We start from the raw sequence: 9,059 nt of genomic DNA, 5'->3' as shown, positions 1-9,059 counted from the left end.
CTGGGGATCAAGCTCACAACCCAGGCATGTGCCCTTGGCCAGAATCCAACCCAGGACCCTGCAGTCTGCAGGCTGATGCTCTATCCACTGAGCCAAACCAGCTAGGGCCAGAATGAAGTTTTGAAAATACATACAGAACAAACTCAAGATGTAGCTAAATAATGGGTCTTGTGGATTTGTGTTAAAAGAAAGCCTGAAATATTTTAGATGTGCTACCATGTAGACTTTCCCCTGAATTACGGGTTTTATGTATTATTTAAGCTCCCTAAAATAAAATGACTTTAAACTTATTAAAAATAAGCTTTATCTATATAGATTGTTATTCAATTAAGATACTGCTTATACTAATTTTTAGATAGAGGCATATGTTTATAAAGAATCTCTGAAATTATTAAAGCCTCAGAGTAGTTTATAATGATAAAGAAAAATCTATACTAATAAAAGGGTAATATGCTAATTAGACCGGGAGACCTTCTGAACATCCTTCCGAACAAAGCCATGGTGGCGGGGCCAAGGCAGAGGCGGTTAGGGGCGATCAGGCCAGTGGGGGGGGGCAGTTGGGGGCGAGCAGGCCAGCAGGGGGGGCAGTTGGGGGTGAGCAGGCCAGAAAGGGGGGCAGTTGGGAACGAGAAGGCCGGCAGGGGGGGCAGTTAAGGGTGATAAGGCCAAAAGGGGGTGGTAGTTGGGGGCGATCAGGCTGGCAGGCAGAGTGGTTAGGGGCGATAAGGCAAGCAGGCAGGTGAGCAGTTAGGAGCCAGTGGTCCCGGATTGCAAGAGGGATGTCCAACTGCCGGTTAAACTGGCAGTTGGACATCCCCCAAGGGGTCCCAGATTGGAGAGGGTGCAGGCTGGGCTGAGAGACACCCCCACCCCATGCACAAATTTCATGCACCAGGCCATTAGTTATAGTTATAATTTGGTACTATCAAAGGCCTTAAAAAGTGTGTGTGCTTTGGACCAATAATTCTACTCTGTTGAATTTATTTAGGGACTCTGAGACACAAAGATTTGTATACGAGGATTGTTCATTGCAGCATCATGAATAATGATAAAGAATTGGAAACAATACATGTCTAACAATTCAGTATGATTTGAATAGGTTATTATAAATTTATACAGTGGAATACCAAGTAGTACTAAAATAATTTTTGAAGCATATTTAATAAATAAAAAAATTCATGGGAAGAACAAAGAACTAAATACATAAATATTTTAAAAGTAGCATAACATTAGAAACAAATACCCATAAAAAATGGACTGGTTAAGAAATTGCAGGAAATCTGCAATGGAAAACTATGTGGTGTAAAAAAAAAATGCCTGTTATGGACCCATCTCTGAGATATATTTTGAGTAGGAAAACTAAATTACAGAATAAATTGTATAATATGCAACAATTTGTCTGCATATATATAGATATTTCTGGAAGTCTGCCAAAAGACTGGTAACACTGGTTGCCTCTGGGGAGGTAAGAGGTGGGTTGGCAGTGGGAGGGAGACTTCTTGTGAAAAATTTCATTGTATTTGAGCATTTTTCCATATGCCTGTATAATTTGAAAAAATACCAGCATGTACTCTATTATTTTAATTTACAAATCATTTCATGTCTATCCATTTAAATTTCTAGGACTCAAAACCTAACAAAAAATGACTACTTTGGGTGATAGGATTATGGACAACATTCATTTTCTTTGACGTGTTTTCCTGTCTTTTCTGAGCTTTCCCCCATTCAGGACATTCACCATTGAGAAAAATTTTAAGAAAATAGTGAGGGGAAAAGGGAAATAAAAAAATATCTGAAGGTCTAATGGGACGTGGGTGGGCACCAGGACCAGCTTGGTTCTGCTGAGCCCTGAGATTAGTACAGGACTGGCTGTACCTCCCAGATAGCGTAGGTAATTATGGCTGCATTATCCACCTACTAGCTGAGGCCTTGCACATATGTAATTAGTTTTATTACTATAACCCAGTGGTTCTCAGTTTTGCCTGCTTATTAGAATACCCGGGGGGCATAAAAAACCCCAAACCTAAAAACACAACAAGCCCTAACCCAGAGCAATTAAATACAAATATTTGTGGTGAAAATCCAGCATCTAGTATGATTTAAAGTCTCCCCAGGTGATTCTAATGTGCAGCTAAGGGTCAGAGCCATACAGTTGAAAATGCAAATACTCCTGCCAGGATGCAATGATTTATTATCACTAGGGTATGGGCTTCTGAGAACAGGTAAAAGATTAAAGGAACCATTGACCCTTTCCCAAAAGATGACAAATTCTGAGACCAGGAAAGCTGAAGACCAAATATAACTTCCTCAAGGACTAGTTCAGTTTAAAGGCAGGGGCATCAGGGCTAATAAACTGGGAATGAGAAAACCCAACCTCTGGTACTGCGCTTGCCACTTCCTGGCTGCAGAACCTGGACCAGTTTTTTGACCCTGTAGGTATGGATGACCCTGCTGGAAAATGTGCCAATGGGATTAGCTCAGAGGCTTTGAAAATGGCCTGAAGGAAGAGGGAAGAGGAGGAAGCGTGGGGATTCCATGTCACCCCTCCCTCATTAGTACATCTGTACCTTTGTGTTTTTATAAATGGGCTTTTGAGTCCACTTTATTTTTAAGAAATATTTCTTGGATTTAAAAAACATTCCTTGGGCATCTTAAGTCTCTTTCTTCTATGGCTTTTGCTTCTTATTGTAACCCAGAAAGTGAGCTGAGAATATGTAATATTTTCTGCGTTTTTCTCATCATCTCCGGGTGGGGGCTGATTCTCCTGATAGCATGTGTTTTTGGAGAGGCCGTGGCAGCTTCTGCTTCAACTCAGACCATCAGTGGCTTCTTAACCCAGCTCTTTTGTTCCAGTTCCACAGGCAGAAATCATGGAAAATTTTAAATTGTAAAGAATAGGTAATCCTCCACAGCACATTCTTTTTCTAGGGTGACAACTTCTCCACTGGTATGCCAATTCACGCACAACTTCTCTACCAGGGCCCAGAGAGGGTGAGGAAGTGCGGCATCTGCCTAAGGTGCAAAATTTGAGAGACCACCAAACAGCTCAGTAATCAAGATAAATAATATTTAAAGGCAAATTTTTAAAGAATTCATGCAAACCCCAATGAAGAACAAATTATCAAAATTTTTAATGAAGGAAGATTCACTAATAGTTCTGTGTGGAGTCATATTGGAGCTTAAGGCAAAAAAAACTAGTAGTACCTCACTCACCTCATTCTATTCCAGGCCCCATTCTATATGGTCCAAAGTCCTTATCCCAAACTTGGTTCTTAAGAATTTGTATGAAGATGAAAAGAAGGAGGTACACTGACAAATTAAAAAGGGGCTTTTGGAAATTTTTGTGGCTCAAATAGATTGTCATAGGCATAAGAGATAGGAAAGAAAAAAATAAGAGAGATACTCTTATATCTAATTTTTGGTCAGGAAAGGATATTTTATATTTCTACTTAATATTGAAAAGCTATTAAGCTCTCTTACATCTTGATAAAATTCAGAATGGCAGGTTGAAAAAATTACAAAGGTAGTAATTTATTGAAAGGTTAATATTAAGATCATTTCGATCGAGGAGGCAGCACAACAGATATTTTAATTACTTATGTATTTTTCATCAACATGTGCTGTGTTTCATTAATTCTTCACACATTGAGCAATTAACTTTGACTCCATGTTGTGTCATGATCTCCAATATATAACACGCACATTACTTGAAGTTGTGTCAGGAATATCAACTTTCTATAAAGTTGATTTAGGTGGAATTAATACATGTTTCCATCTGAGTTTTGAACAAAAATGTTGCATCCCCAGCTTTCTTGATATCCCAGTGATGACTAATTTTCCTTGGTGAACTCATTTGAGGCAAAATTTTGATGCACGGGGCCAAGGAATGAGAGGGAGCCCACTTTGGTGGGTAACATCTGGCTAAGGGGGGAAAAAAAGAGGCAGACTGCCATGTGGCCTCTTTGATCGGAGGATCTCTTTTTCATTCATTCAACAAGTGTTTACTAAGCATCTACTATATCCCAGGCACTATTATAAGTGCTGGATTTAGGAGTGAACAAAACAGACCAAAAATCCTGCCCTTATTGAGCTTTACATGAGAAATCATCAAAGGGAGGTGAGTATAATGATGAGTATAATGGGATAAGTGATTATTTGATTTAGAAACATGCAAACAAAAAAATGGAGAAATAAATTGCCTCAACTACCTGATTAACTCCAAAATCCAATCCCCATCTTGCTAACTGCCTTAGAGTGCCCACCTGGAATGCTCAGCATATTACTAAATGAGGAGCATAAATTGGTCCAGGTTTGCCAGCAATGGGGAGTGAGTCCGGTGGGGGGAATGGTCATGATGTGGGAATATAGACCTGGTGTGGTCAGATTTTGACCAGGAAACAGAAACCTTGATTTCTCTGGGAATCTCTTGATGTTTAAGTTCTAACAGCTAATTAAAATTTTTTGATAGCACCATTGAATAAAAATAAAACTTCTGCAGGCCAAAGACCACCAGTTTGTATTTCTTAGGTGAAAGTCCAGCAAAGGCATAGAGCAGGGGTCCTCAAACTACGGCCCCCGGGCCACATGCGGCCCACCGAAAACTTCTATCCGCACCGCTGGGTGTTTTTGCCGCCGCTGCCTGTCCTGCTTAGCAGCCGACTCGTCCCCGGCCTGCAGTGCGCATGTGTGTAATGTCTGAGGGACAGTGAACTGGCCCCCTGTTTAAAAAGTTTGAGGACCTCTGGCATAGAGTCTTGGGGGACAGGTGGCTCCAACTTGTAGTAACTTCAGGGCAGGAAGGAAACTCCTATATTAGCTACGTTAATCTTGATACTTTGGATGCCAGAAGAATTTGGACTATAATTTTGGGCGACCTGATATCTCACTATCTGATTTTAGTACATATTCATTCATTTGCTCATTCATTCCTTCATTAAACATTAGTAAATAGCTTCCAATGCTGAAACACTGGTCTACTCAGTTTAAAAATTGTTCCCATGTGGCCAACCTTTTAGGGCCTTCCAGTCTGGTGGCACTTGGATGGCCTTTGTACTGTGAGTACAATGCTTCCTGTGAAAATGCTGACCTTTGATAAGCACTAAGTAGGTACATTAGATTAGTCAGAGACTCTCTTGGATGCATTTTTGAGGGTAGTAATGGAAATATGTCACTGGGGTACTGTAGAAATATCCGTTATATCTAGAACAGCGGTTCTCGACCTGTGGGTCGTGACCCCTTTTGCGGTGGAACGACCCTTTCACAGGGGTCGCCTAAGACCATCCTGCATATCAGATATTTACATTATGATTCATAACAGTAGCAACATTAAATTTATGAAGTAGCAACGAAAATAATTTTATGGTTGGGTCACAACATGAGGAACTGTATTTAAAGGGCCAGAAGGTTGAGAACCACTGGTCTAGAATATCAGTTTGGTTTTGCAGTGTGGGTATTTTCGTGTTTCAGAAGAAGGTGTTCTGTTTCACACCTGGCTTTTCATCTTCCACATGTTGACCCTAAAACCCTCTTTTCTTTCAGCTAATCATATTTCTGCTGTAATGAAAACTGTCCTCTAGGTGGTGCCATTTGCAGCTCTCTGAGTCTTCCTGGGCCTGCTTGCCTGCTGTCCCACCAGCAAGGCCACCTCATTTCTTGGCCAGACAGCTGTGCCAGCAAGCTCTGCACAGAGCAGTTCTTTCCCAGCTCTTGTAGGATAGGCAATGCTTCAGGCTGGTTTCTACTTGGTCTTTCTGGTGACTATCGTGTGCCTATCAATACTCTTTAGGGTTGCTTTGAATGGTGGCCTGGATAACTGCTTCTTCTTCTGAACTCCTAGCAATCTGTTCTCTATACTGTACGTCAGCAGCCAAGTCCTCATTTCTCACCGTTGTCTATTCTTTTATGCATGAGGACTGTTTGCCCAAATAGATTATTAAGGGCTTTGTATGCCTCAGGCATCTGGCACAGGCAGTAGTGTGTTTGCTGTTGATGGAGGTTCTGGTATCCATTTGTTTATTCACTGCTTACTATCTGTTGTAGGATAGACACTCTTTTGGGTGTCCTGAAGACAGTTAGGAAAAACAAGCAGCTCCTAACTGAGGAGAGGGAGAGGCAGAGGCAGAGAGAGGGAGCAGGGGAGAGGGAGAAGGAAGTAGACAATTACAGGGATGCGTGTGGTGTATGCTGTGAAACAGCCATGCTAAGTGCCTCTGGGAACAGGGAGGGCAGGCTTTTCCTTCCCCAGGAACTCCTTTTAAGAGTGCAGCCTTTTCGCTTGTTGACTCTAGGTCATGCCTGGAGACTAACCTCTGTTTTTGACTGGTTTTCTTTTCCAGATCTCAAAGGACAGGCAGAGTGATATGATCATGGGGGTAGGTATCCCTCTCAGGATACCACAGAAGAGGCGACCGTCTTCCCATGTTCCTCTGGCCTTCAATATTCAAGCTCCTAGGGTTTTGTGGTTTGCTTTTCAGCTATCTAGTGATGGCCCTTGATTTCTCAAAATGGCTTATCGTCTTACTGTCTGTTTGGGGATGATTTGGAATTACTGATTTACTTTTTAGTGGTATAGATACAGACTTATTGACTACCTACTCATTCTTTAAGATGCAGCTGAATGTCCTTTCCCGTGAAGTCTTTGGCAGTTCTCCAGAACAGAATGAATTATGCCCTCCTTTTTAATACCTTTAGATTGTTACTTCTATCCTGATTTTAATACAAGTTGATTTCATTTTGTCTTTTATAATAGCTGTCCACAGCCACATTTCGCCTTAAGACTATACGCCTATTGAGGGCAAGGATCATATTGTATTCATATCTGTATTTCTCTCTTCCTGCACTTTCACCTTATTTACACATAGGAGGCAAGAGGTAAATGTCTGTTGATTTAATGAACTAGGACTTTGTAACATCCATGTTTAGTTGCATATTTTAAAGAGTATTTGCCTCTAGAACATGGCCAACAACTTTAGTTTCTACATGGATTTAGTTTGCTTGATTGGTATGAATATTTGCTTGGCAAATGCTTTCCAGATATATATGCAAAGATTTCAGCCCAGAGTGGGAATTTTCTCTTCCCGTTTCCTTCTTGACACCATATATGGCTTTATCCCTGGAGAGCCTTGCTTTTCCTTACTTCCTGATTTCTTCCCAATATTTGAAAGAACATTCTCCTATTGATTTGTCTTAGCCTTTCAAATATCTACTAAATGCGAAGAGTGTCCCTGATGCTGGGGATTCAGGGGTAAAAAAAAACACCAGACTTTTACGTACAGTGAATTGAAAGAGTTTAATTCCTTTCATCACAAAATAGGTCAGTCCAGTCCAAATGGATTACCTGGTAGCTTGATGGCACAGTCTGAGAGACATTTTCAAAAATCTCAGAGGATCCTTGGCTAGGAAACCCAAACACTCGAAGCTTCCTGTCATTTGATTTTCTGGTGTTTTATATCTCTCTGAAACCCACTTATATGCATATATTAGAGAAGGCAAACTTATAATTAAGTTTTCCTCCTGAAGCCATTTAAAATTTCTGTATATTGAATTTCAATGTTGAATTTCATTAGTCACTTAATTTTAAATTTTAATTTCACAGCAAATCTAGAGGCTTTCTGTAGGCATTCACATAAAGAGAGTGAAGTTTGTCCTTTCTGTTCTCCTGACCAAGGTGAAATTTAATCATTTTCTAAGCTAAATATCCTTTAAGAAAAGAAGCCTAACATATAGATCTTATGTCTCCATGACTTGTTTGATCTAAGTCCTAGCCGAGGGGGTGGAGAGAGAGAGAGAGACAGAGAGAGAGAGAGAAATAGAGAGGGAGGAAGGGAGGAAGGGAAGGAAGGAGAAAGAGCGAGTCAAGGGGTGGAGCTAATGGCAAATGAAAGAAGGTAGTCACACATCTGTCATCCAAGAACCCTCTGTGGGTTCTTGACCTGTAAGCAATGACCTTACCAGTGGTTCTCAACCTTCCTAATGCCGCGACCCTTTAATACAGTTCCTCATGTTGTGGTGACCCCCAACCATAAAATTTTCATTGCTACTTCATAACTGTAATTTTGCTACTGTTATGAATCGTAATGTAAATATCTGATATGCAGGATGCATTTAGGCGACCCCTGTGAAAGGGTCGTTCGACCCCCAAAGGGGTCGCGACCCACAGGTTGAGAACCGCTGCTTTAACCTCTGGACCAGAAGGTTGCACCAGAGACATCTCAGAGAAAACATGCAATGTGTAAAAGGGATTCCCTCCATAAAATGCAATTTACTTTCAAGATCTCAGGTCCCATTAAGCCAGGAAGCAATGAGTTTTACCTCTTGTAGCTATTACATCAAATAAAACCTGAATAAGCAAGGAGATTTTGCGGGGGCTATTTTTCAGTCTCATATCTCAGCAAAACATGCAAACAACATTCTAAAGTAAACTGCCCCAACTGAAAGTGGAAAAACAAAATACTAGAATAAAATTTTGCTGGGGGAGTCTTGGTTTTCCCATTTGTCTGTTCTACTCTTTCTATTTCTTTTCTTCCACATTATTTTGCATTTTCCCAGCAGTCACCCATAATTCAATCTCCGACCAGAAGGGTAAATTCGATTACTTGGCTGTTGAACATCCTGTGCCTTTTCAAAAACAAGAGGACGGAGTGAAAAAAAAAAAAAAATCCCCCCCGAACAACCTCAACGGCATGAAAAGTTGGAAGCTCTTAGAAACTTGCGCAACTTCACTTTTTTTTTTTTGCTCAGGATTTAGATTTCGATGTCCAGTAACTTTGTGGACTGTTTCGCCTATTAGTCACCCCCCACCCCAACCTGTGACAATGACTTTTCTTCCCCAGTCGTACTCCACGATCTAGTGTCTCTTATTTCTACTCCTGAGCTGGGGTCAGAGGTGACGCGAGAGACTTTCTCACCGAATGGCCTTTTGGAAACAGTACCGGGAAGAGTACAGAGGGGGCTGCGGCTCCGCGAGCGCCTCGGCACCGTCCGGGAGCCGGAGCCGCGACGGCGGTGCACGGGCTCGCGGAGCCGAATCCCGCGGCACACCGGAGCCGAGCCGCGCTCCG

At 41.5% G+C, this 9,059-nt stretch overlaps 1 long non-coding RNA gene across 1 annotated transcript; it reads right to left on the bottom strand.

Annotated features, from left to right (window-relative positions):
* Positions 1 to 1,007: 1,007 nt before the first annotated feature.
* LOC111825540 lies at positions 1,008 to 9,027 on the bottom strand. The gene is made up of 2 exons (XR_002828727.1): positions 8,907 to 9,027; positions 1,008 to 3,012 (listed from the first exon to the last, which is right to left on the bottom strand). It is a non-coding gene; the product is annotated as an uncharacterized LOC111825540 (long non-coding RNA).
* Positions 9,028 to 9,059: the final 32 nt, after the last annotated feature.

The sequence above is a fragment of the Myotis lucifugus genome, unplaced genomic scaffold (assembly GCF_000147115.1).
Source record: "Myotis lucifugus unplaced genomic scaffold, Myoluc2.0 scaffold_31, whole genome shotgun sequence".
Lineage (NCBI taxonomy): Eukaryota > Metazoa > Chordata > Mammalia > Chiroptera > Vespertilionidae > Myotis > Myotis lucifugus.
This window is presented reverse-complemented; position numbering and strand designations above follow the sequence as displayed.